Source organism: Musca autumnalis, unplaced genomic scaffold, assembly GCF_047663935.1.
Source record: "Musca autumnalis isolate F117 unplaced genomic scaffold, ASM4766393v1 scaffold_5, whole genome shotgun sequence".
Lineage (NCBI taxonomy): Eukaryota > Metazoa > Arthropoda > Insecta > Diptera > Muscidae > Musca > Musca autumnalis.
The window spans coordinates 91,471,622-91,497,729 of record NW_027412088.1 but is presented as its reverse complement, the minus strand read 5'-3'; the positions used below and the strand labels follow the sequence as shown (position 1 = coordinate 91,497,729).

The 26,108-nt window shown below is 34.8% G+C and overlaps 1 protein-coding gene and 1 long non-coding RNA gene across 4 annotated transcripts in view; one reads left to right on the top strand and one right to left on the bottom strand.

The window, feature by feature from the left end:
- Positions 1 to 26,108, top strand: part of Sox15 (Sox box 15 transcription factor) — a 111,977-nt gene that overhangs the window by 15,453 nt on the left and 70,416 nt on the right. The window lies entirely within an intron of this gene.
- On the bottom strand, positions 9,677 to 10,229 carry LOC141405336 (uncharacterized). The gene is made up of 3 exons (XR_012413180.1): positions 10,155 to 10,229; positions 10,007 to 10,096; positions 9,677 to 9,924 (listed from the first exon to the last, which is right to left on the bottom strand). It is a non-coding gene; the product is annotated as an uncharacterized lncRNA (long non-coding RNA).

Below are 26,108 nucleotides of genomic sequence, written 5' to 3'. Positions count from 1 at the left end.
GCTAACACGCCATGACAACATTTTTTGATATGTTTTTCAAGGACGTGGGTTCAAATCCCAGCCGGGCTCAGCCTGTTTTTTATTTTTTGAAATTTTGCCTTTTTTTTTTTTATGGCGAAGATCATTTTTTAATGATTTTTGTTAATTTTCTCGTTTAGAGTTAAGCTTGATGATCTGAAATTATTTGCAAGTGAAAAAGGAAAGCCAAGGACTCGAACCCACATAGTCACCAAATTACGTTACCTGGTTTCATTGGTGGTAAAGCAAATCTTCGGACGTATCGACTATGCAATGGCTTCTCTGTCCTAGAACTTATCGTTTTTCAAATGCAAATGTGTTTTTGTACATTAAATGCGGATACTTGGCCACAGAAATGTATTCTTCATGACAAACGCTTTTTGCGCTGACTTTGAAGTTATGAGTTGGCTTTGAACGCTAACACGCCATGACAACATTTTTTGATATGTTTTTCAAGGACGTGGGTTCAAATCCCAGCCGGGCTCAGCCTGTTTTTTATTTTTTGAAATTTTGCCTTTTTTTTTTTTTTATGGCGAAGATCATTTTTTAATGATTTTTGTTAATTTTCTCGTTTAGAGTTAAGCTTGATGATCTGAAATTATTTGCAAGTGAAAAAGGAAAGCCAAGGACTCGAACCCACATAGTCACCAAATTACGTTACCTGGTTTCATTGGTGGTAAAGCAAATCTTCGGACGTATCGACTATGCAATGGCTTCTCTGTCCTAGAACTTATCGTTTTTCAAATGCAAATGTGTTTTTGTACATTAAATGCGGATACTTGGCCACAGAAATGTATTCTTCATGACAAACGCTTTTTGCGCTGACTTTGAAGTTATGAGTTGGCTTTGAACGCTAACACGCCATGACAACATTTTTTGATATGTTTTTCAAGGACGTGGGTTCAAATCCCAGCCGGGCTCAGCCTGTTTTTTATTTTTTGAAATTTTGCCTTTTTTTTTTTATGGCGAAGATCATTTTTTAATGATTTTTGTTAATTTTCTCGTTTAGAGTTAAGCTTGATGATCTGAAATTATTTGCAAGTGAAAAAGGAAAGCCAAGGACTCGAACCCACATAGTCACCAAATTACGTTACCTGGTTTCATTGGTGGTAAAGCAAATCTTCGGACGTATCGACTATGCAATGGCTTCTCTGTCCTAGAACTTATCGTTTTTCAAATGCAAATGTGTTTTTGTACATTAAATGCGGATACTTGGCCACAGAAATGTATTCTTCATGACAAACGCTTTTTGCGCTGACTTTGAAGTTATGAGTTGGCTTTGAACGCTAACACGCCATGACAACATTTTTTGATATGTTTTTCAAGGACGTGGGTTCAAATCCCAGCCGGGCTCAGCCTGTTTTTTATTTTTTGAAATTTTGCCTTTTTTTTTTATGGCGAAGATCATTTTTTAATGATTTTTGTTAATTTTCTCGTTTAGAGTTAAGCTTGATGATCTGAAATTATTTGCAAGTGAAAAAGGAAAGCCAAGGACTCGAACCCACATAGTCACCAAATTACGTTACCTGGTTTCATTGGTGGTAAAGCAAATCTTCGGACGTATCGACTATGCAATGGCTTCTCTGTCCTAGAACTTATCGTTTTTCAAATGCAAATGTGTTTTTGTACATTAAATGCGGATACTTGGCCACAGAAATGTATTCTTCATGACAAACGCTTTTTGCGCTGACTTTGAAGTTATGAGTTGGCTTTGAACGCTAACACGCCATGACAACATTTTTTGATATGTTTTTCAAGGACGTGGGTTCAAATCCCAGCCGGGCTCAGCCTGTTTTTTATTTTTTGAAATTTTGCCTTTTTTTTTTTATGGCGAAGATCATTTTTTAATGATTTTTGTTAATTTTCTCGTTTAGAGTTAAGCTTGATGATCTGAAATTATTTGCAAGTGAAAAAGGAAAGCCAAGGACTCGAACCCACATAGTCACCAAATTACGTTACCTGGTTTCATTGGTGGTAAAGCAAATCTTCGGACGTATCGACTATGCAATGGCTTCTCTGTCCTAGAACTTATCGTTTTTCAAATGCAAATGTGTTTTTGTACATTAAATGCGGATACTTGGCCACAGAAATGTATTCTTCATGACAAACGCTTTTTGCGCTGACTTTGAAGTTATGAGTTGGCTTTGAACGCTAACACGCCATGACAACATTTTTTGATATGTTTTTCAAGGACGTGGGTTCAAATCCCAGCCGGGCTCAGCCTGTTTTTTATTTTTTGAAATTTTGCCTTTTTTTTTTATGGCGAAGATCATTTTTTAAAAGAAGCCATTGCATAGTCGATACGTCCGAAGATTTGCTTTACCACCAATGAAACCAGGTAACGTAATTTGGTGACTATGTGGGTTCGAGTCCTTGGCTTTCCTTTTTCACTTGCAAATAATTTCAGATCATCAAGCTTAACTCTAAACGAGAAAATTAACAAAAATCATTAAAAAATGATCTTCGCCATAAAAAAAAAGGCAAAATTTCAAAAAAAAAAAAAAAAAAAAAAAAAAAAATAAAAAACAGGCTGAGCCCGGCTGGGATTTGAACCCACGTCCTTGAAAAACATATCAAAAAATGTTGTCATGGCGTGTTAGCGTTCAAAGCCAACTCATAACTTCAAAGTCAGCGCAAAAAGCGTTTGTCATGAAGAATACATTTCTGTGGCCAAGTATCCGCATTTAATGTACAAAAACACATTTGCATTTGAAAAACGATAAGTTCTAGGACAGAGAAGCCATTGCATAGTCGATACGTCCGAAGATTTGCTTTACCACCAATGAAACCAGGTAACGTAATTTGGTGACTATGTGGGTTCGAGTCCTTGGCTTTCCTTTTTCACTTGCAAATAATTTCAGATCATCAAGCTTAACTCTAAACGAGAAAATTAACAAAAATCATTAAAAAATGATCTTCGCCATAAAAAAAAAGGCAAAATTTCAAAAAATAAAAAACAGGCTGAGCCCGGCTGGGATTTGAACCCACGTCCTTGAAAAACATATCAAAAAATGTTGTCATGGCGTGTTAGCGTTCAAAGCCAACTCATAACTTCAAAGTCAGCGCAAAAAGCGTTTGTCATGAAGAATACATTTCTGTGGCCAAGTATCCGCATTTAATGTACAAAAACACATTTGCATTTGAAAAACGATAAGTTCTAGGACAGAGAAGCCATTGCATAGTCGATACGTCCGAAGATTTGCTTTACCACCAATGAAACCAGGTAACGTAATTTGGTGACTATGTGGGTTCGAGTCCTTGGCTTTCCTTTTTCACTTGCAAATAATTTCAGATCATCAAGCTTAACTCTAAACGAGAAAATTAACAAAAATCATTAAAAAATGATCTTCGCCATAAAAAAAAAGGCAAAATTTCAAAAAATAAAAAACAGGCTGAGCCCGGCTGGGATTTGAACCCACGTCCTTGAAAAACATATCAAAAAATGTTGTCATGGCGTGTTAGCGTTCAAAGCCAACTCATAACTTCAAAGTCAGCGCAAAAAGCGTTTGTCATGAAGAATACATTTCTGTGGCCAAGTATCCGCATTTAATGTACAAAAACACATTTGCATTTGAAAAACGATAAGTTCTAGGACAGAGAAGCCATTGCATAGTCGATACGTCCGAAGATTTGCTTTACCACCAATGAAACCAGGTAACGTAATTTGGTGACTATGTGGGTTCGAGTCCTTGGCTTTCCTTTTTCACTTGCAAATAATTTCAGATCATCAAGCTTAACTCTAAACGAGAAAATTAACAAAAATCATTAAAAAATGATCTTCGCCATAAAAAAAAAAGGCAAAATTTCAAAAAATACAATAAATTTTGTTCCGCATCCGGTTTCAGTGTCACCACTAAAGTCTACATCGATATATATCTATTTCAAGGCGATTAATCAGGAACCGTGGATGTAGCATCACACACTATTTATACCCTACACCACTATGTGGTAAGGGGTATTATGTGTTAGTGCAATTATATGTAACATACAAAAGGAAGCGAGATAGACCCATAGTTCCTTCTAGGGATATACATAGAATCACTTTCTGAGTCGATTTATGCATGTCCGTCCGTCCGTCCGTCCATCCGTTCGCAACATACAGGTCGCATTTGTTGACCGATTTCGCTGAAAATTGGGGAATACCATTTTTTTAGCCGTCGGAAGATCAAGTCGAAGATCAGTTCGAAGATGGGCTATATCGGTCCATGTTTTGGTATAGCCCCCATATAACGGTACCTCCCGAATTAAGGTATTTTAAGGATCTTAGCCGCATTTTTTGCCCAAACCAGCTGAAATTTTACATTTGAGGTTCCCAATGGCCGCGTAATTGCTCCACTAAAAATTGTCAAGATAGGTCCACGGTTCGGTATAGTCCCCATATAACGATACCTCCCGATTTAAGGTATTTTATGGATCTTAGCCACATTTTTTGCCCAAACTAGCTGAAATTTTACATTTGAGATTCTCAATGGCCGCGAAATTGCTCCACTAAAAATTGTTAAGATAGGTCCATGTTTTTTTGTAGCCCCCATATAACGGTACCTCCCGATTTTAGGTATTTTAACGATTTTCCCAAAGTATGGCTCCAATTTGCCATTTGGAGTTTAATGAGTTCAAAAAAATTACTTTAATGTTTGTTTTGGGTTATTAAAAAACTTCTCCACCAAGAATTATGGACATACATATGTCCACGTTTTGATATAGCCCCGAATTTTGGTATAGCTTCCATATTAAAGTACCGCTAGATTTTAGGCACTCTGCAGTTTTTATATACTTTTTATACCCTATATAAGCTAAGCATTTGCGTATTGGGATGTATACTAATTATTCCATTTTTACATATTTCGACTTGTGTAGGGTATTACATAGTCGGCCCCTCCCGATTTTGGTCTTTTCCTACTGGTTTTAGGGATAAAATTAATGTAGCTCCCTTATTAGTGAAGTTTTTAAATCGCTGTTTCCGCAAAAACGAAGATGCTGCACTAGTTTTTTCATTGTAGTTGTAACGGCTCCCAGAATACGCGATAAAATGCGCGATATTTTCGAAAACAATTTTAGGTACTTTTCCTACCTTAGAATTTCTCGTATCTCGCGTTTCAGTAGATGGAATTTCACGAGTAAACATTTATTAGATCCGCAACGTAAAAATCTAAAATTTGCAATTAAGTACGAGTAAATCGAATGACAATTGTAACAAGTAAAAAAGTTTGGTCGGCTTTGCCGACAGAGATATACACTCAGCCTGTGTGGATTGAAATACTTTTTTCCAGAAACATGGATTGGATTAAAGCTCAAAAATTACCGGGGGGTATCGATAGATAGGGCTTTTGTACCATACTAGCCTACGAAAAGCATAATATCGGGCCACTAGGGAAACCTTCAGTAAAAATGTCCAAAGGATCCTCGAACAGACCCTCAACTACAAAAATGTGTTGAACATTTGTATGAGTGGTACCCCAAGTATTGGACCGATAGGGCCCAAATTTGAACATTAACTAAGCTTGGACAAAAAATTTCGAGATCGAAAATTTGTACCAAATCAGTTGCTACGTTTGTGAGATATTGCGTTTATCATTTTAGCAAATATTTTCAAACATTTGTGGGAGTGGTACCGGAAGCAGTGGACCTATAAGCACTACCATCGAATTTCATCTAATATTCGAAGAAATATTACGATATCCAAAATGTGGACGAACGCAGTATTCGGTTCGAGCTCTACAGCCACAGCATATGGTGCCATAGGGGTCTTTTACAGCTTTCGGGCTGTTTTCTCAAGAAGTATGGACTTGCACCTGAAAAAACTTTTACTGTCGCAATTGAGGCAGCGTATGCAAGTTGCTTCAACAAAAATCAAAGTAATTCGAGAGCAGGTCTCAAAGTGGGAGGTGCCCCAAGGACTGAACATAACAAATGTAGTCCATATTCGAACCTGATCTATATCTGGTAAATATATTAGGATGTGTAAAGTATGAACCAAATCGCTCACTCCCATCCAGAGTTATCGTGCGCACAATTTTTCCGTACAGTTTTGAATTTTTTTTGATTTTTGTTGCAGCAACTTGTATTCACTGCCCCCATACGTCGCGACGTTACGAGTTTCATCAGGGGCAAGTCCATACTTCCTGAGAAAATAGCCTGAAAGGTGTAAAAAACCCCTACGATACCGTGTGTAGTGGTTGGAGCGCAAGATAAATGTCGAACGGATCTGCCGATTTGGTCCAAAATTTGGCTTTCGTAATATTTAATCCAAACAGAGTTTAAGTTCGAAGATAAGCCATATCGGTCCACTCCTTCAGGTCCTCCACCACAAATGTTCAAAAATGTTCGGAAAAACTGTGCGTACAATAACTCTACACCATTTTCAACTGTAATTCAGAAAATACCAGTTGTAATTCAGACATTTTATTTGAAATTCAGATGTTTTATTTGTAATTCAGACATTATATTTGGAATTCAGATATTCCATTTGAAATTCAGAATATTTCAATTGAAATTCAGAACATTTCATTTACAATTCAGAATACTAATAACAAATTAAAATTAACTTCACATAATTTCTAAGAACATAGTGTCCATAGGATTTTTAGTCTTCGAATGTATGAAGAGCCAAAACCACGTGGTGGTAAAAAATCAAATATACTATCAGGAGCAGAAGTCGATGAAAACTAAATGAATATATACGAGAGGGAAAGCAGGTAATTTTTATGGACGAAACCAATTTTAACCTTTTTTGCAAAAGGAGCCACGGATGGTCTCGCACTGGTACTAGGGCAGTGCAAATTCTCCCAACGTCCAGAGGTCCAAATGTTCATCTCATTGGAGCGATAGGCGCGTGCAGTATAATAAAAACGTATCGACGCCGTGGAGCCTTTAGAGGAAACGATGCAAAAGAGTGGGTCCATTCGATTTTGTCCAAATGTCCAAATCGTTCTTGTTGTGAATAACGCTCCATGTCACAATAGATTGGAGGAAATATTTTTGCAATCCCCCGCGTCTCTTTTATGATTAGCGCCTTATCCTCCTCAATTAAACCCAATCAAAATTATATGGGGTAAAATAAAAACTTATGTTAAAGAGAATTTGACCATTCCAACCGTGACACCACCAAACATCGGTCAGAAGAGGTTGCAATATTTGGAATCTGTAATAGACGAAGCTTTGTTAACTATTAGTGTCGGCGACTGCAGTCGCGCCATTCAACACTCCACGAAGAAGCCCAATCTCTGGAAGATATACCGGTGGGACGATAGATTATTTTACATTTGTTTTTAACAGTTAACACTATGTATTTACATAGTATATTGATTATATGCGTTGTATTGTCATTGTTATGCATTCTTAATTTTCCGCCATTTTATTTATAATCTTATCATCACTTTAGTCGTTCGCTGTTTTTCTTGTTAATGTAAATAAAACTCAATATATTATTAAAAATATGTTTAATAGATTATTTTCTGAATTTCAATTGAATATTTCTGAATTTCAATTGAAAATTTCTGAATTTCAATTGATGTATTCTGAATTTCAAATGGAATTTCTGAATTTCAAATGAAAAATCTGAATTTCAATTGACGTGTTCTGAATTTAAAATGGAATATCTGAATTTTAAATGGAATTCCTGAATTTCAAATGGAAATTCGGAATATCAATAGAAAAATTCTGAATATCAAATGAAAATTCCGAATTTCAAATGGAATATCTGGATATCAATTGCACTATTCTGAATTTCAAATGGAATTTCCGATATTCAAATGGAAAATCTGAAATTCAAATGAAGTATTCTGAATTTGAAACGGAATATCTGAATTACAAATAGAATGTCTGAATTACAAATAAAACATCTGAATTTCAAATAAAATGTCTGAATTACAACTGGTATTTTCTGAATTACAGTTGAAAATGGTGTAGAAGGGACCGCTTTGGTCCATACTTTACACATCCAATATATCTACCAAATATAGATCAGGTTCGAATAAGGACTTCGGGTACTTACCACACAACATTTCGGATAAATTCACTTTAAGACCTGCTTCCGGTACTTCTCCCAATATGCCAAAAATGCCACTAATATGATATGCACTATGTCTCTTGAACGGGTCAACCAGTTTGGTCAAAACTTTGGATCTCCTAACATTTTGTCCAAATTTAGTTAAAGTTTTAAAATGGCGCAGTTTAGGGTCTGTTCGAAAATCCTTTGGAAATGCATACCGATGCTGTTCGATATGGTCCTGTTTACATGTTTCCTGGCATACTGGTCGAAAAGATATGACTCCCAATATAAGATCCACTTCGATAATGGACTATGTCGGTTTTTGTCGGCAAGTTCAAATGTCCAAAAAATGTTTCAATTCACATGGGCTGAGGGTATATCTCTGTCGGCAAAGCCGACTGATACTTTTTTACTTGTTCAAGAATATATTCACCAAAAGTATTTATAAACTGTTTAAATGGAGTGCACAACATCTTATGTATGAATTCATAACGAAATATAGTGTCCAATCACAACGACAATCTGGATAAAAATCGTAAAATATGGCCCTTAACCCTATATCAAAAACAAGGGATGCTGAGAATGTTTTATGTTATGGTTACACACTTCTTTTGTTCAGATACTCATGGTGAAATTTGATTTGAAACATTTCTTTATTTAACAATATCCCCAAAAGGAGAAGGATTTTGTTAGATTTGATCCAGTATGGAATTATGTAACATTAACAGTCCAAAAATAAAACCAATAATTTCATTCTAAAATACATACATTTTGTAATTTAATTTTCTTATGGAAATAGTATACCTAGATATATGGTTTATTCTGAAACTCATTGTGAAATGTTGTGTAGAATTTTCTTCTTCTTTTGACACTTTTCATCCAGCACCAATTTTCATATTACTTTCATGTATCATCTCGAAAAAAGATGGAACAAAATTTCATAAAAATTGGGAATATTTTCATGTTCTTTCAGCAAAATTAATGTAATTAAACATTTCTTTTTTTTTTTTGGTGACCCATAGTAAAATTTAAAGGGGAAAATTTATAATTAGAGTTTCGTGGCGATTGGATAACAATAAAGATTTGGTGTATTCTAAGACCTCTAGTAAAATTTTATGACGAACAATTTTGTAGAATATTTAGTTTTGATAAGATCATATTTTAAAGGAGTGTTTTTTAACGATTTTCAACCCCTTTGATGAACCGCATGAGTGTTAAAATTTTCAACAAGAATATTCCCCACATCCTCTTCAGTAAAGTTTATAAAGATATCTTAATGATATCATGATATCTTAACTCGAATATTTCGAAAGAACTACACGCAAAAAATAAACGGCCTCTCCAACATATGTCCCAAACATATTTTGCAGCAAACATATATATGTTTGCAACAGTCCCAAACATAATATATGTTTGGGTCTGTAAACAAATATATGTTTGGGTGCAAAGATATTTATGTTTCAGTGCAAAGATATATATGTTTGGGTGCAAACAAAGATATGTTTGGGTGGATACAATTTTAAGTTTGGGTGCAAACATTTTATATGGGTGCAAACATTTTACATGCACTAGTGGGCGCTTACTGAGAGCAAGGGAGCGTAAAATTCAATGTAAAACACTTTGAAATGTGTGCTCACTTGCTCTCAGTAAGAACTCACTGGCTATCTCTATAGTATACACACAAATGTTGAGGTTGTTTATTGAAAGGCAAAAGAACAACAAACACATAGGTACATACAAAATTCCAAAGAAATACATAACACACTTTAATAAAAGAAAAACTGATTGAAATAATTTGTAAATAGTCACACTTTTAAAAAGGAAATATATATAGAAACGTAGTTGAACGCTTCTCCTTAGTTGTGAAATAAAACAAATTGTCCTCATAGTTGAAATCATCAGCGGGGAATCGGCATCTAGAATCAAATGATTAGGTAATGTAATAAATAAATATGGATATGCCATATTTCAAATATACATAAGTATGTATGTAATTACCAATATTAAATGCGATTTCTTCCTTGTCCAATAAAATAATTCCATTCAACTTTCCGATTCAATTATAAAATGTATTGGGCATTTAATTTACTAAAAAACACAATTTCTTTAAGAAAACACAAAACACTGATTTATTCACTCACTTTACCGTCTTGACTCTACAAAGGCATCTAAAACACTGAAGAAAGAAAAAATATAATTCATATCATTTCTTCTTCGCCTGCTAAGTTGTTTAACAACAACAAAACAAAAAATACACGAGTTTGTCGCATACATGCCACCAAAGCCCCCTTCTTCGCTTGTACGTCTCCTTTTATATAATACACACAACTCTTCATTATAAAACAGCATTCCACAGCCGCGAGAGCACTGTTATTACTCTCGTTGACAAACCACCCATGAAAAAAATGTTCTAACATAAAAAATATGTTTTACCCAAACATATCAAATTGAGATATGTTACAATATGTTGCAAACATATATTTGTTTGGACCCGGTCCCAAACATATATTTGTTTGGATCCGAACATATTTCTAACATAAATTTTTCTGCGTGTAGAAATGGGCGGAACTTGCCCCGGCTACTTTGGTTACTTTCAGATGTAAACATTAAAAACGCCGATACATGTGTCTCATATTTTTAGCTCTACTTTCACAATCTACTAGGATTTTCCCATCATTGTGAAAAAATTGAATTTTGTTGCACAGCGATTTAAGAGCAGATGTTAAACTTCACTTTTCAGAAATTTTGAGATCTATAGTAAAATTTTATGATGAACAATTTTGTAGAATATTTGGTTTTGATATGATCGTATTTTAAAGGAGTGGAGTATGCTCTGGCTATCTGTTGTGATTGTAGTTTACCGATGTTCCACTTCCGTGTTTTGTCTGTTCGTACTTTATTTTCAACGTTTAAACGGGTACGTACTTTTACTGCAACAACTTAGAGGTCCGAGTCTATGTTTCCAACACTCCATGAATGTTGTGTTCTTTGATTTGGAGACAGCCAGGTGCCCTTACGAATATCGAGATGCTTAAATATCAGCCTCATTCAATTGTCAGATATTTCACTGTGGAGACCAGGTTTTCGGAGTCGAGGTATTTTTGGGTCGACTCCGACTCCAGACCAATTTTTTTCACGAGAGTAAATTCCTATACGGCTAAAAATTAAAAAAGTGTGCGCAAATTTTTAACTTTTCGTTTATTTGGGTCCATATAGGCTAAAATATTGTTCGTTCGAGTATAATATTTAACTACAGAACATAAATATGAAGTAAAATTCATATCTATAATGTTTCTATTGAATCTTACATTGGAAAATAGCAACAAAATACAGAAACTATTTGTTGGTTTTGTCGGTTTTTTGCACGAGAATATTCTGGGAGGAACTTTTCGTCGTGAGAAAATATCTCTTTTACCACACATTGAAAATATAACATGAAAATTTTGTAACTTTTAGGAGAGAGAGGAGGTGAAGTAGATCCCTTTTTCCCTCCTTACCCATAAGCTCAAAATATTTTCATGAAAATTTTCATAGTCTGTCACTAGACTATGTGAAAATGAATGGGCAATACAAATCATAAGGACTACATGCAGTTAAAATTATAAGCAATTCATGACCAGGTTTTAAAATGGATATAAGCCAACAGTTTAAAGTTCTTCGAGAGCCTTAAGAGGTGACCCACAGTTAAAAATTCCAATAAAAACCCTTTTCATGATTTTTTTTTTCTAGAAAACTACGAAACTTTTGTGATAGATTTTCCTCTTTATCTGAAAGAGCATAATTTAATCTGCTTTCTGAAATTGTTGTTGAAAAATATTAAGAAGTTTTGTGCAAATGGCCGTCTACGAAACCATTTTCTTATTTAGCTCTCTTTTAACACGGAAGCAATAGTGCAAATAAACCTGATGTTGAAACATGTAACTGTTATCCGAATTCTAGAAAGTCTTTTATTCAATGGAATGGAGCTAAGGACCAGATACAAATCCAACTACAAATCCTCAACCACACTCATGATTTATGTCATGGCAGCCAGAATACAGTGCGTCACCTTTAGGCGTTGTTGTCCAATCCATCGTGTTTACAGTATGGCAATAATATAGACTTTGTATTTTTTCAAGTACATCCGTCAATGCATAAACTGCACTTTCGTATTCGTATACTTTGCTTTTTGGAGGGGTGCGTTATTAGTCCAATGCTCAATCCAAGTTTTAAGCGCGCGACACATGTTAGCTGATTACCTTGAACTGGTGTTAAAGGTAGCTCCCAGGTGACTCCGCGGGAAACTCAGTATCCACTTGAGATGAAAAAGGGACCAAGATAATTCCAGGACGTTGCCATGTTAATGCCAGCCATAACCGTTGCTTGGTATCTTTCATCCCGCACGTCAACCACTGTGCACAGTGCTTCGATTTCTTCTAATGTGGTTTATCTTATATTTTCTTACTTTTATTTACGATTTTTGTAAATGTATCTTGAATTTTTGTTACTGTAGTTGGTTACGAAAAGTATTTTATTATAGCCGCTTGCGGCCGTTTGGTGACTTTGTTAGTTGTTGCAGTTGTTGTTATCGCTATCGCTATTGTTGTTGTTGTTTGTCTTTTTAATTATATCCAAGTGAAGCGTAGATACATATCTTTTAGATAATAACCATAATAAATAGAGGTGTACAGGCGTTGCTCTGTGTATACGGCTATGTTGTGTTTATATGTATGTGTTTGTGTTTGTGACGATGTGCGACAACTTGTAGAGTTTTCCTATGCAACTGCAATGGCAACAGCTGCAACTATAGCAGTAACCGCAACACAACAACTCTGAGCGTTTCCGATTTATTCGTTATGCCGTTACCGTCTTACATTCTTATATACATACTTACATATGTATGTATGTAGTACCTTTGTATGTACATTTTTTACATTTTCAGTAATTACTGATTTACAGAGACACTTGACGTTATGCAGATTTCTACATTAGAATTAGTTGTTGTTGTTGTATTTTTCATAGCATGTTGAGTTGTTGTTTTTTTGTTCTAAATGGGAACGAGTGCAAGTGTTTTGTGTCAAGTAACCTTTCAAAAGACCGTATCAACGAATGACTCAACATATTTATCGATTTTAGTTCGTTTTAATGTTGTTATGGTTTGTAAATTAAATTAGAAACATTCTGCTGAGGGGGCAGTAGAGGAGTTAAGATGCATTTCCATGAATAAAATAGTTTCCTGTAACATTTAATGTTTTATTCACTGAGTCACTGTATTCAAAACTAAGTTTAAAGACTTTATACCAGAATGTAATCAATGGGTGGGTGAGGACGCCAAAATTTTTAATCTCTGAGGCGGATATTGGACAACAGTTTTGTTAGTAAATAATACAAATTGCTGCCAATGTAGCCCAATGGCTTAGCACTGAATTTGGGAGTTGAAGGCCCATTCAAGAAGACAGAAAGTTTATCAGTGCACTAAGGTTTCAAATGCGAATTCTTTGTCGATTTTTTGACATTTCCTTTTATTGTTTTTTTCGTTGTCATACGGAAGTAAACACTCTAAAACTATGATAATAAAAGCTTTGTTCCAGAACTAAAAAGTTTTTACAACTTTTACACATTTTACCCGAAAAACCGTTCCCGTACACAAAAAGTTGTAAAATGTTCACTTCTCTTTAAACAAAAATGGTGCAGAACGGCGCTCTCTTTAAAAACTTTTTACTCGACAAATTTAAGCGTGTAAAAAATAAAAAATAGTAACATGGTTGCCGGCATCTGATTGGCTGATACGCCGACTTTGACATTTGTTTCAGCTTTATTGACGAAAATTCGTAATTTTTCCGTTCCCGAACTATTTCAAAAAATTTTTGTGTGAGAAAACATTTTTACGGTTCTCTCTTTTACGAGTTTTACAATTAAAAAGTACGGGAACGAAGCTAAAGTTTGTTTTTAAAAATATTTATTTACCGTTATAAATATACATATGCTGTCATTATTAATATTTGTTTACTCAGTTGATATCAAAGTCACGTGCGCAGTATTCAGTGGTTTTAGAAAAAATTTAAACTGAAAATTGAAAAAAGTGTGCGTGGTAAAATTTTCTTTCCATAAAAACCTAAATTGGGGTATTACGGCATTTGATTTTTATTCATAAAGATGTGGCGTTTTTTTTTAATATGGCAAAGGGAAATACCCCGCCCCTTCGATATTCAACAAAATATGTGGCCTATTTTCAGCCGGGGCGGGGCCATCATTGTAAATACATTCATACCTTTTGTTTATTGAGTCGATAATATTGAGAATCTGCGACATGCTGTACGGGCGGGCGTATGCTTTATATCAAACATTGGGCTTCTTCTATTACTCATACGCATTTTTATTAAATTTTTTGTTGGTTAAAGCGGGTCTATTTCGTATTGCGACAAGAGTCCACTCATGTTGTCAGTCGTCTCTGCGACAAAATTTAAAATTTGTATTACGTAAGACGATCGAAAATATTCGCCGATAACGAGTTATTGGCGATGTATAGCGGAGCGTTTTTTGTTTTGATTTGAATAAATGAGAAAAAAATATCAGAACAAATTGTAAACAAAAGAAATATTTTTCTAAAATGATAAGCTCGGTGGAACTATTTTATGATGATAGAGGAGACCTTTAAGAAGAAAATCGAATCCTTTGGAACTGCTTCAGTATTGTGAGTAGATGATTTGTTTCCAACATTCATCAAACTAATTGTTTACTTTTTGGGTTTAAATCCCATTTTCGGCTTCCAAAAGATGCTGTTCTTTATACAGTGGGGACACTAAAAATGACTTTAAAACCCCGTAAGTCAACATCAACACAGCCACTCCTTAAAGTGTGTAAATGTTGGTGTGGTTGTGGTGTTCTTATTATTAGCTAATTTTCACTTTTTTTTGGCTTTAAAATTAATCCACACTCTGTGCCATTCATCTGGTGTACGGGTTTGTGGGCCACAACTATTTAATTGCTCCGCAACATCCTTCCATACCTCTTTAAAAGTGGCCTTAGGCATAGTACACACTACTTTCCTAATCTCTGAATACTAACACTGTGCCACAAAATGCAATTTTTTTCAAAATGATGGGAAAAACCGATTAGATGATGAAAGTAGGGCTACAAATATTTAAAGTTTACGTCGGAAAGTAACCAAAGTAGGCGGTTCAAGTTCCGCCATTTCTATTTTTTTTTCGAAATATTCGAGTTAAGATAACTTGGAATCCTCGCATTTTAGATATATAGTGTCTTTGGCAACTTTACTGAGAAGGATATGGGGAATATTTTTGTTAAAAGTGTTGACCCTCATGCGGTTCATCAAAAGGGTCTTTTTGGTCCTTTTTCCGAAAATCTTTCAAAAACTGCTTGAAAATGTGATCATATCAAATTCTAACATTCTAAAAAATAATTCGTCATAAAATTTTGTTATAGGTCTCAGAACACACACAGTCTGTAAATCTTATCTAATCGCCAGGAATCTCTAAACATGAAAAACACGTTTTAGGGTTAAAGTCGGACTTTAATAGTTTGAGTGAATTTCAGGGGTAGTAGACGTAAATATCCGGGCTCCAAAAGATTTTACATCACGAAGTGCTCTCGGACCATAACATCTCATATTTGTGCTTTCGCTCGAAGCGCGTGAATGAATAACACTAAAACACTTCTTAATTTAAAGACATTTCTTCAATTTTTCACTTTAAATTAAATACAAAATAAACAAAAAATTAGCAATTTCACTGGAAAGTGATTAAAATATCATTCCGCTCAAAAGTGAAAAGAGTATTGCCGTGTTTGTAAACAACAGCTGTGTTTATTTCATTCGGGCAAAATAGTGTTTTTCGTTTGGTGTTACCACATTCGGCAAAAGTCAAAACAATAGTTGCCACTTCCACCTTTCACATCAACGTACGGCAAATTTTAAAAATATGTCAAATAAAACGGACAATACTCCAACAGGCACAGTGGCTCCGGATTTTCAAAAATCAAAACGCAAACTTGCGGAAACTTCGCCAGAAAATGCGGCAGTTGTAGGAAGCATGACAACAAGCGAACTTATGAAGATGATGTACGACTCTATGTCAAAGTTACTTGATGAGAAGTTAGATAACTTACCGACCAAATCTGATATTGAGGAGTTAAAAAATACTATAGAAGGAGTCAAAGATGAAGTTCAGCGTTTGAGGAACGAAAATGTTGAAATTCGAACTGAGTTAAAAAAGTTGAGAGAAGAGAAAGAAAATGATAATCGCCGAATAGAACGTTTAGAAGAAGAACTTGGGAGAAAACAAATTATTGTCAGAGGGCTGCCGAGTCAAAACTCACTGTATGGTGCTGTGAGGAAACTATTTAAAAGCAACTTAAAAATCAAAGAGGATATAAATATTGAGTATGTGAAGAAGTTGCACCACAAAGATGAAAAAATGACCGTGATAGTCGAGCTGCAATCTTCCAATATGATGAATGAAATCATGAAAAATACCAAGAACCTAGCTGGAACTAATATTTTTATTGAAAGAGATTTAAGTGGTCCAAGATTGGAAAAGAAAAAATTATGCTTCAATTAAAAAACTATTACATAAACTAAACGATAAAAAGAAAATCGGCGTTCGAGGTGACCAGATAATTATAGACGGTAAAACCCTTTACTGGAACTCAAAAAAAGAACTGATGTGTGATCAGGAAAATGCCGAAGGTGTACTGAAATCGTTATATGGAGAAGAAGTGATGAAATTACGTCTTGATTATGATACACTATTATCCATTATTTTATCAAAAAACTTTTAAAGATTAGCCAAAATCAAAAACAGAAAAAAGATACCCAAAAACCCCATAAACAAATTAGAGATGATTTAGTAATATCTGTATTAGCATATAATATTCATGGACTGGCTAGTAAATATTTTCACCACCAGTTTTATGAATTTGTCGAAAATTATGACATCTTTGTTTTATCGGAGACACACGTAGAGGAAAGAAATCAAGCCAACTATTGTAACCGATTTAAGAATTTCAAAACATACTGGAAAGCAGCAACCAGAAATAGTAGAAGAGGTAGAGGAATTGGTGGTCTAGTGTACGGAATAAAAAAGAGCTTATCAGACAAGGGTTTCCAACATCACTTTATTAACAGAGGAGATTGTGATATATTATCATACCAAATAAATCACCTGAAATTTGAAATTCTGCCGGTCTACCTTCGAGGAGAAAATTGGGATAACGATTTTCAAAAAGTTAAAAGAGCGGCTGAAAAAAATGATATTGGGAAGATAATTATAGGTGATCACAACATACGCATCGAAGAAGAGCAGATTATCCCAGAGGAAATTCTACAACAATCAGATTGTCTTACACATTCAAGGAAATCAAACGACAAAACAATTTCTTCAAATGGGCAGAAATATGTCGAATTCTGTAACGACAACGGGCTTGTCATTCTTAACGGAAGATCTGCTGGAGATAGAGATGGCTCCTTTACTTTTATAAACAGAAATGGCAGCTCAGTAATTGATCAGTATCGATGCAGTATCGATGGAATTAGTTGAAAATATTCAAAACTTCGAAGTACGCAATTTTATTGGGTCTGATCATCTACCAATTGCTCTGAGCCTTAAAGCATCCAATATTAGACAAGTTGATTCAGAAAAATTAAAACTACTGCCTAAATTGAAGTGGGAAAATAAAAACAAAGAATACTTTCAACAACAACTAAACAAAAACATGGCTATCCTAAAAAAAGGCGCAAAGTTGCATGATTTCACTTTCGTGATCGCGAAATCATATCCATCAAGTACGTACAGAGTACATCGACAACATTTCAATAAAAGATGGTACGACAAGGAATGTTTTAAGGTAAGAGAGAAAGTGATGAAGACACTAAATAAGTATAGATCAACGTTGAAGCCTACAGACAGAGAAATCTACACAATACAAAATAAACATTATAAGCAGCTCTGTGATCAGAAACAGAGGGACTATTACAGTAGAATCGAAGCCAGGTTCGATGAAATGGTTGATAGCAAATCGTGGTGGTCTATGGCTAAAGAAATAATGAATCAGCAGAATGAGATTGGCTGTAACATATCAGCAGATGAACTAAAAGACTACTTTAATACCTTTTTGAATCCTTCTGTACAAGCCTCAGAAATATTTTATGTACAAAACTTGATACAAAATGATATCCTAGATCCTAATTTCACACTGACAGAGATGAGACAAATACTTAAATCAGCAAAAGGAAATAAAGCTCCTGGAGAAGATAGAATTCCTTACGAATTCTTTAAAACATTCTCAAACATTTATAATGGCTGCGAAGATTTTGATATGTTTCGCACAAGCATTATATTCCCAATTCATAAGAAAGGCGATCCTAATGATCCTAGCAACTACAGAGGCATATCTTTTATGAATTGTATAGCTAAAATTATGATGGGAATGATCAATAATCGTATAACCGAATAGGTAAACGCAAACCAAATCCTCAATGAGTACCAATCAGGCTTTCGAAAAGGATACTCGACTGTAGGTAATGTTTTTAGTTTGATGACTATAATTAACTTAAAGATGAATGAAAATAAAAGAGTTTATGCATTTTTCGTCGACTTCAAAGCAGCCTTTGATAGAGTTCCAAGATGTCTTCTAATATATAAGTTATATGAAACGGGACTTTCTAACAAAATGTTACATTTCATTGAAAAAGTATATACGAATACTAAGTCTACAGTGTGGTCAGGAGAAAATCTTTCTACCTACTTCGAAACAAAATCTGGGGTAAAACAAGGATGTTTGTTATCGCCAATACTATTTGCCTTATATTTGAATGATCTTCATGATGCTCTTGAAGGTGGTCTCCACATAGACGAGGTAAATATAAGACTATTGATGTATGCGGACGACATTGTAATTATGTCAGATGATCCAGTAATATTACAACAAATGATAAATAAACTTGCCCAATATTGCGAAAAATGGGGAATGCAAGCAAATCAAACAAAATCAGAAGTAATGGTTTTCGGTAAAGGAGGAAGATTGACGTCAAAAGATAAATGGTACTAAATACAATGGAGAGGAACTAAAAGTTGTAAATGAATATAGATACCTCGGAATATTACTAACTCCAAAACTGTCATTCACCAAGCAAATAGCAATGAAAAACGAAGCCGCTAAATCTTGTCTTAATGCAACCTGGAAAAATTTTATAAGGAAACCAAACATTTCGATGTCAGCCAAGTGGAATATGTTCCTTGCAGTGTGTCGTTCTATACAGAGCTATGGAGCACAGATATGGGGAAATATGTACTTTGAAGACATAGACAAACTTTACAGATTTTTCATTAAACGCATTCTAAGGCTCTCAGAAAATACCCCTAACTACGTCTTAGCTCTCGAAACAGGATATGAACCAGGGTTTATATATATTTACTCACTTCATCTAAAATACATGGCAAAATTACTGTTTGAACTCGACAGTCATAGACTTCCGCACACCCTCGCAACAAAAACAAAACTAAAAAACATATCCTGGTACAAAAACTTTAAGGACCGTTTAACTTCGTACAATATTGATAGCCACAACATTGATATTAACAAGGAAAACTGGTACAATGCAAGCCAAATGTTAATTTCGGAAATATTAAGCGAAAACTACAACATAAATTCGTCCTAGATCCTGATGCAGGCGCAACATATTGTATGAATCAGTACACACAATTTCAAATATCTTACATAATGAGAGCGAGAGGAGGCATGCTGGGGAACAACAACTTCTATAGATCGGATGGAAACAATTTGTGTTCAATCTGCAACATGGAAGAAGCAGAAAGTACCCAACACTTTATTGGGAGATGTCCAATATTCAAATATATTAGGAAACGACACTTTAACAAATCAATATTATCAGATAATGAAGTAATCAATGTGTTAAATGGCTATTACTGTCGGTCACAGCTATATAATTATTTATTAGAAGCACTAACATTTAGAAAATTTTTAATTAATGAATTCAATTATTAAATCCATTAAAAATAAACTCAAATCCCGACAGACGGTTAATAAAAACCATGTCGTATAACTTTATTCGTATACATTATACTTTTAAGCACTAATGTAAAATGGTAATTTATACAAAAAATAAAGTAAATTGAATTGAAAATTGAAGTCGGACTTTATCTGAGATTGTTCAAAATTGTCCCACAAAACGGAACAAGTGTCGTTTAGGGGCACCTCTGGGATCGGTCCGAAATTTTTACCATAGGTAGCCCTTGGAACCCTGATTCCAACGATATATAATTTTCCGGGGGGAAGTCCATACTTCCCGAGATATGGGTCTTGACATTTCGGAAATTTCGTACTTTCACACCTTTAGGTTGTTTAGGGGCACCTATCGGATCGGGCTGAAATTTTTACAGTAGATAGCCCTAGGCATTCTGAATACAACGATATATAATTTTCCGGGGGGAAGTCCATACTTCCCGAGATATGGGTCTTGACTTTTTTACTTTTATCACCATTATTTTTAAAACCTATGCAATATGGGACTCGTTTTAAAGCTCACGAAGAGTACTTTCCAATGCCGCCTTTTCTTTCTCCTATGGACAGGGTCAAAAGTGGGCTACGCGATCAAAACTCTCTTTTAAATTGAAAGTGTTCTTAAGTAGCCGGCCTTCGGCCGGGGATTTAAGACTTTCTCCTATGGACAGGGTCAAAAGTGTGCTACGCGATCAAAACTCTCTTTTAAATTGAAAGTGTTCTTAAGTAGCCGGCCTTCGGCCGGGGATTTAAGACTTTCTCCTATGGACAGGGTCAAAAGTGGGCTACGCGATCAAAACTCTCTTTTAAATTGAAAGTGTTCTTAAGTAGCCGGCCTTCGGCCGGGGATTTAAGACTTTCTCCTATGGACAGGGTCAAAAGTGGGCTACGCGATCAAAACGCGTGCATAAAAGTACTCTCCATAAGCTTTAAAACGATGCCCATATTGCCCACCTTAGAATTGTAAAATGTCAAGACCCATATCTCGGGAAGTATGGACTTCCCCCCGGAAAATTATATATCGTTGTATTCAGGATGCCTAGGGCTATCTACTGTAAAAATTTCAGCCCGATCCGAGAGGTGCCCCTAAACAACCTAAAGGTGTGAAAGTACGAAATTTCCGAAATGTCAAGACCCATATCTCGGGAAGTATGGACTACCCCCCGGAAAATTATGTATCGTTGTATTCAGGATGCCAAGGGCTATCTACTGTAAAAATTTCAGCCCGATCCGAGAGGTGCCCCTAAACAACCTAAAGGTGCGAAAGTACGAAATTTCCGAAATGTCAAGACCCATACCTCGGGAAGTATGGACTTCCCCCCGGAAAATTATATATCGTTGGAATCAGGGTCCCAAGGGCTACCTATGGTAAAAATTTCGGACCGATCCGAGAGGTGCCCCTAAACAACCTAAAGGTGTGAAAGTACGAAATTTCCGAAATGTCAAGACCCATATCTCGGGTAGTATGGACTTCCCCCCGGAAAATTATGTATCGTTGTATTCAGGATGCCAAGGGCTATCTACTGTAAAAATTTCAGCCCGATCCGAGAGGTGCCCCTAAACGACATTTAAGCCCACAAAACATACATTTAGAGAGATGGCATCAAAGACAAAAATATTCTTCGTCAGATTTCACTATGGGTTACCAAAGAAATGAAATCCATGCCGGATCAAAATCTCACAAAATCCTTCACTTTTTGGGGATATTGTTAAAAAAAGAAATGTTTCAAATCAAATTTCACTATAAGTCTCTGAGTAAAAGAATTTTGTAACCATAACATATAACATTCTTCTCAGCCCTTATTTTTGACATAGGGTTTAGGGTCATACTTTACAATTTTTATCCAGATTGCCGTTGTAATTGGACACTATAAAAATCTTATTGATGGTTTTTCGTTATGAAATTATACAGAAGATGTTGTGGACTCCATATAAAGTTTTTCTGAAATATTTGTGGTGAATATAAATTTGAAAAATGTAGAAAATTATGATCGGACTTTGTAAAATTGCGTATTTTTAGTACTTTTAATTTAAAAGTACGTTATTGTATGTGAAAATACGTGAGAGGTTTACGGCTATGGTCCAGTGAAAATATAGGTGTCATGTGGGCTATCACATACACGATTTGGCGTGGTCCAAAATAATAAAATGATGGGAGTAACAGCTGCTTTGGTGACATTTACGGAATTAACCCGTGTAAGTGACATAAGTAGCTGTATCATTAATGAGTATAGCAAATCAAGTTTGCATATAGCCATTTATGCCAATTTCTTGAATTCCGTAAATGTCACCAAAGCAGCAATCACAACGGCAATCTGTATTTTTTTTACTCAGAGACTCATAGTGAAATTTGATTTGGAACATTTCTTTTTTAAACAAAATCTCCAAAAAGTAAAGGATTTTGTGAGATTTTGATCCAGCATGGAATTATGTAAAATTAACAGTACAAAATTAAAACAAATAATTTCATCCTAAAATATACAAATTTGTAATTTAATTTTCTTATGGAAATAGTATACCTAGATATATGGTTTATTCTGAAACTCATAGTGGAATTTTGTGTAGAATTTTTTCTTCTTTTGACACTTTTCACCTGGAACCAAGTTTCATATTACTTTCATGTATCAAATCGAAAAAAGACGGAAAAAATTTTTCATCAAAAAATTGGGAAATATTTTCATGATTTTTCAGCAACATTGATACAGATATTTTCAGGATATATAATGTAAATAGGCATTTCATTTCTTTGGTAACCCATAGTGAAATCTGACGAAGAATATTTTGGTCTTTGATGCCATCTCTCTAAATTTATGTTTTGTAGGACAATTTTGAAAAATCTCACATAAAGTCCAACTTTAACCCTAAAACAAAATTTTATGACGAATAATTTTGTAGAATATTTGAATTTGATATGACCACATTTTAATGGAGTTTTTGAAAGATTTTCGAAAAAAGGACCAAAAAGTTCCTTTTAATGAACCGCATGAGGGTTACAACTTTTAATAAAAATATTCCCCATATCCTCCTCAGTAAAGTTGCCAAAGACACTATATACCTAAAATGCGATTTCAAGATATCTTAACTCGAATATATCGAAAAAAACTAGAAATGGGCGAAATTTGCCCCGCATACTTTGGTTACTTTCCGATGTAAACTTTAAAAACGCCGATACACGTGTCTCAAATTTTTAGCTCTACTTTCATCATCTACTCAGTTTTCCTCGTAATTTTTTTGGTTGTCGTAAAAATAAAATAAAAATATTTTATTTATAACATTTTTAGCTTAAAAAAGTTGTTATTTTCCAGAAAATTGTCCTAAAAGTACGTTGACTGTCAGTTTTGAATGATATTGTGTAGTTCGCTTTAGTTTCGCCAAAAAATCTGATTTCAGGAACTTCGTTGGGGTGGGCTTCCATTTTTTTCAAACAGTATTTCAAATTGCTGTTTTGTAGTAATTTTTACCATTATGAGTACTCTAACACCCAAAACCGTATATAATATTAATCAAATTCACTTAAAATAAACTAAAATGTTACTTATGTTTCAAGTTCTCGATTTTATTCACTTGTAAATATGCACGGCGACAGCTAAGTTGTTGTCACCTGAAAGTGAACATTATGACTGTTGTCATCCGTAATGTAAAAATTGCAAATGGCCCGCCACTCGACGCTTGTCGCAATACGGAATAGACCCATAAATTTGCTTGTCAATATTTGTAATTGTATGTGTACAATAAAATGGTTTAAGCTCAAAGGGAAAATTCCATGTAGGATTTTTTTATGCTGCACCCCCATAATGTGTTTAGTTTTGTTAGATTTTAAGATTGTCAAAGTTTGAGCACAATCGGAATATGTTAACATGTGCCACTGGGGATTCAAAGTTTCCATAGTAATTTGTATGGGGGGCCAAAGGTGAATTTTCACAAAAGTGCTCTAAAGGCCACATTTATTGTCCAATCGAAGAGAAAATTTTACGAGTTCATTTCTGTGGCATGTCCTATTGAAATGGCATTAGAGAAAATGTTGTAGTCGTGAAAATTCTATATAAGATGGACTCCTATGAACTTTTCCTAGGTTTTACCATTTTTGAGATATAGAAGTCCAAATTGGGACAATGCACTGCACAGTGGGCAATTTTACAAAAAACCTGGCCAAAACTCTAAAAATGAATGGATTCAAGCCTAACCTTGGTTTCTTATGTTTTTCGGGTCGCTGATTTCACTTTTCGTTTTTTTTAACCTTTAGACGGTCATTGAGGGGGTCTTTCTGGTCCTTTCTCCTATTAAATGAGTTCGTATCGGATCAAAATATTCTACAAATTTGTTCGCTATCAAATTTTACTATAGGCCCCGGAATACACTAAAACTCTATATCTTACCTAAATTCCAGAAATATGCAAAATTGAAAAAAAATTAGGGTTAAGGTCGTACTTCTTGTGAATTTAGATAAAATTGTGATACAAAACATCATTTTGGAATAATGGCGTCAAAGACAATAATGTTCTTCGTTAAATTCCACTATATGTCACCAATGAATTACAATTTGTGTAAGAAAAGACGTGCAAGTATGATATTGAAGTTTCAAATTTTATTCCATATTATTTTTGATCATTTAAAAAATTATAAGTTATTATAATAATTATAAATATGATGAAAACGGCCAAATAATAAACATATGTATATTATATAATTTCTGAAAATACACACAAAAAGTTATTACTATTCGCTGTCAGACTCGCTCTCGTCTGATGATTCAGAATCTATATTGGGATTTATGGTTACTAGCTCAGCATTCCCAATCACGGTAGCATATAGTAATTTAATAGCAGCTGAGGATAGATTATTAATTTTTTTGAACGGTCTGAACGTAGACTTGAAATGAGAGGATCCGAGGATACAAGTAACCAGTTCATTATATCCGTCATTGTGTTTATTCTAGATGATTTCCGAGAAAAGTTTTCTCGATATTTCTTAATATCTTTATTCCTGGACTCCTGAGCTTCTTCGGAAAGGTGACCGATGGGTAGTGATGCCCACTCAACAATGAGGAAACCATGGATGAGTACTTCATGAATTGATGTGGGCATGTAATACCACGGATAATTTGTTATTAATAATTTTGCAGTATCTAAGCAGTATTGCTTAAAAAGATTAATATCTACTGCGAAACCACAAGATAAAACTTGCATTATAACGTGAGCCCGGTTATGGCATTCGGCATCTAAACCTAAAATTTCGGCGGATTTCGTCGAATCGGTAAAAAACCTTCGCGCCGTGTTACCATCATTGCTGTTTCCGAACCCTCCAACTTTTGGCGCGTCAATAATAAGCCCCAATTGCTGCTTGAAACTCTTCTGTATTTCCCGTTTTCTTTCTTCCAATCTACTTTTATCTTCTTTTGATCGCGCTTGCCACTTTTTGTTTTCTAATTTATATCCCACATGCAAGAAATATTCCATAAAGTGGATCCAGGCATGTAATGTCGCTAAACCATACCGCAAATTTGCTTCCTCAACTGGTAAAGCTAAAACTTCGTCTAAATTATTAAACTGCTTCGACGTAGCGTTACATAGATAGCAACGCATATTTGACTTTGTTAGGGTAACATTATTACGAATTTTGCCATCAATCATCGTAAAAAGTAATTTGTATACTATTATTATATCTTTTCCGTTTATGTGGGTAGAATATGGAACAAGAGCTTCTATTTGTTGATCAATATACTCTTGCTCCTGAATAATCGAATTTTGGTCTTCACGAACATATTCCACCTTTATTGGACTGCAAAATCGAGGAGACGATGGTTTTGGATTTTGCCAAATTATTGAATTTTGGTTATCATTTTTAGACAATCGCAAGGGCACAAGGGATGACAAAAGCATACTGGCATCCGAAGGATTTTCGTCTTCGAATATTTGCTTGTATTGACTTTGGCCGGAAGAAACGTCAAAGCCGTATTTGACACTTAATAATAACTTATGTACTTTTCCATTTGAGAATGTATTAATAACATCATTTTGCACAATTAAAAGTCTACTTGAAATATGATTCAATAGAGCAGGCCTGCTCAAGGTGCGCACCTGAG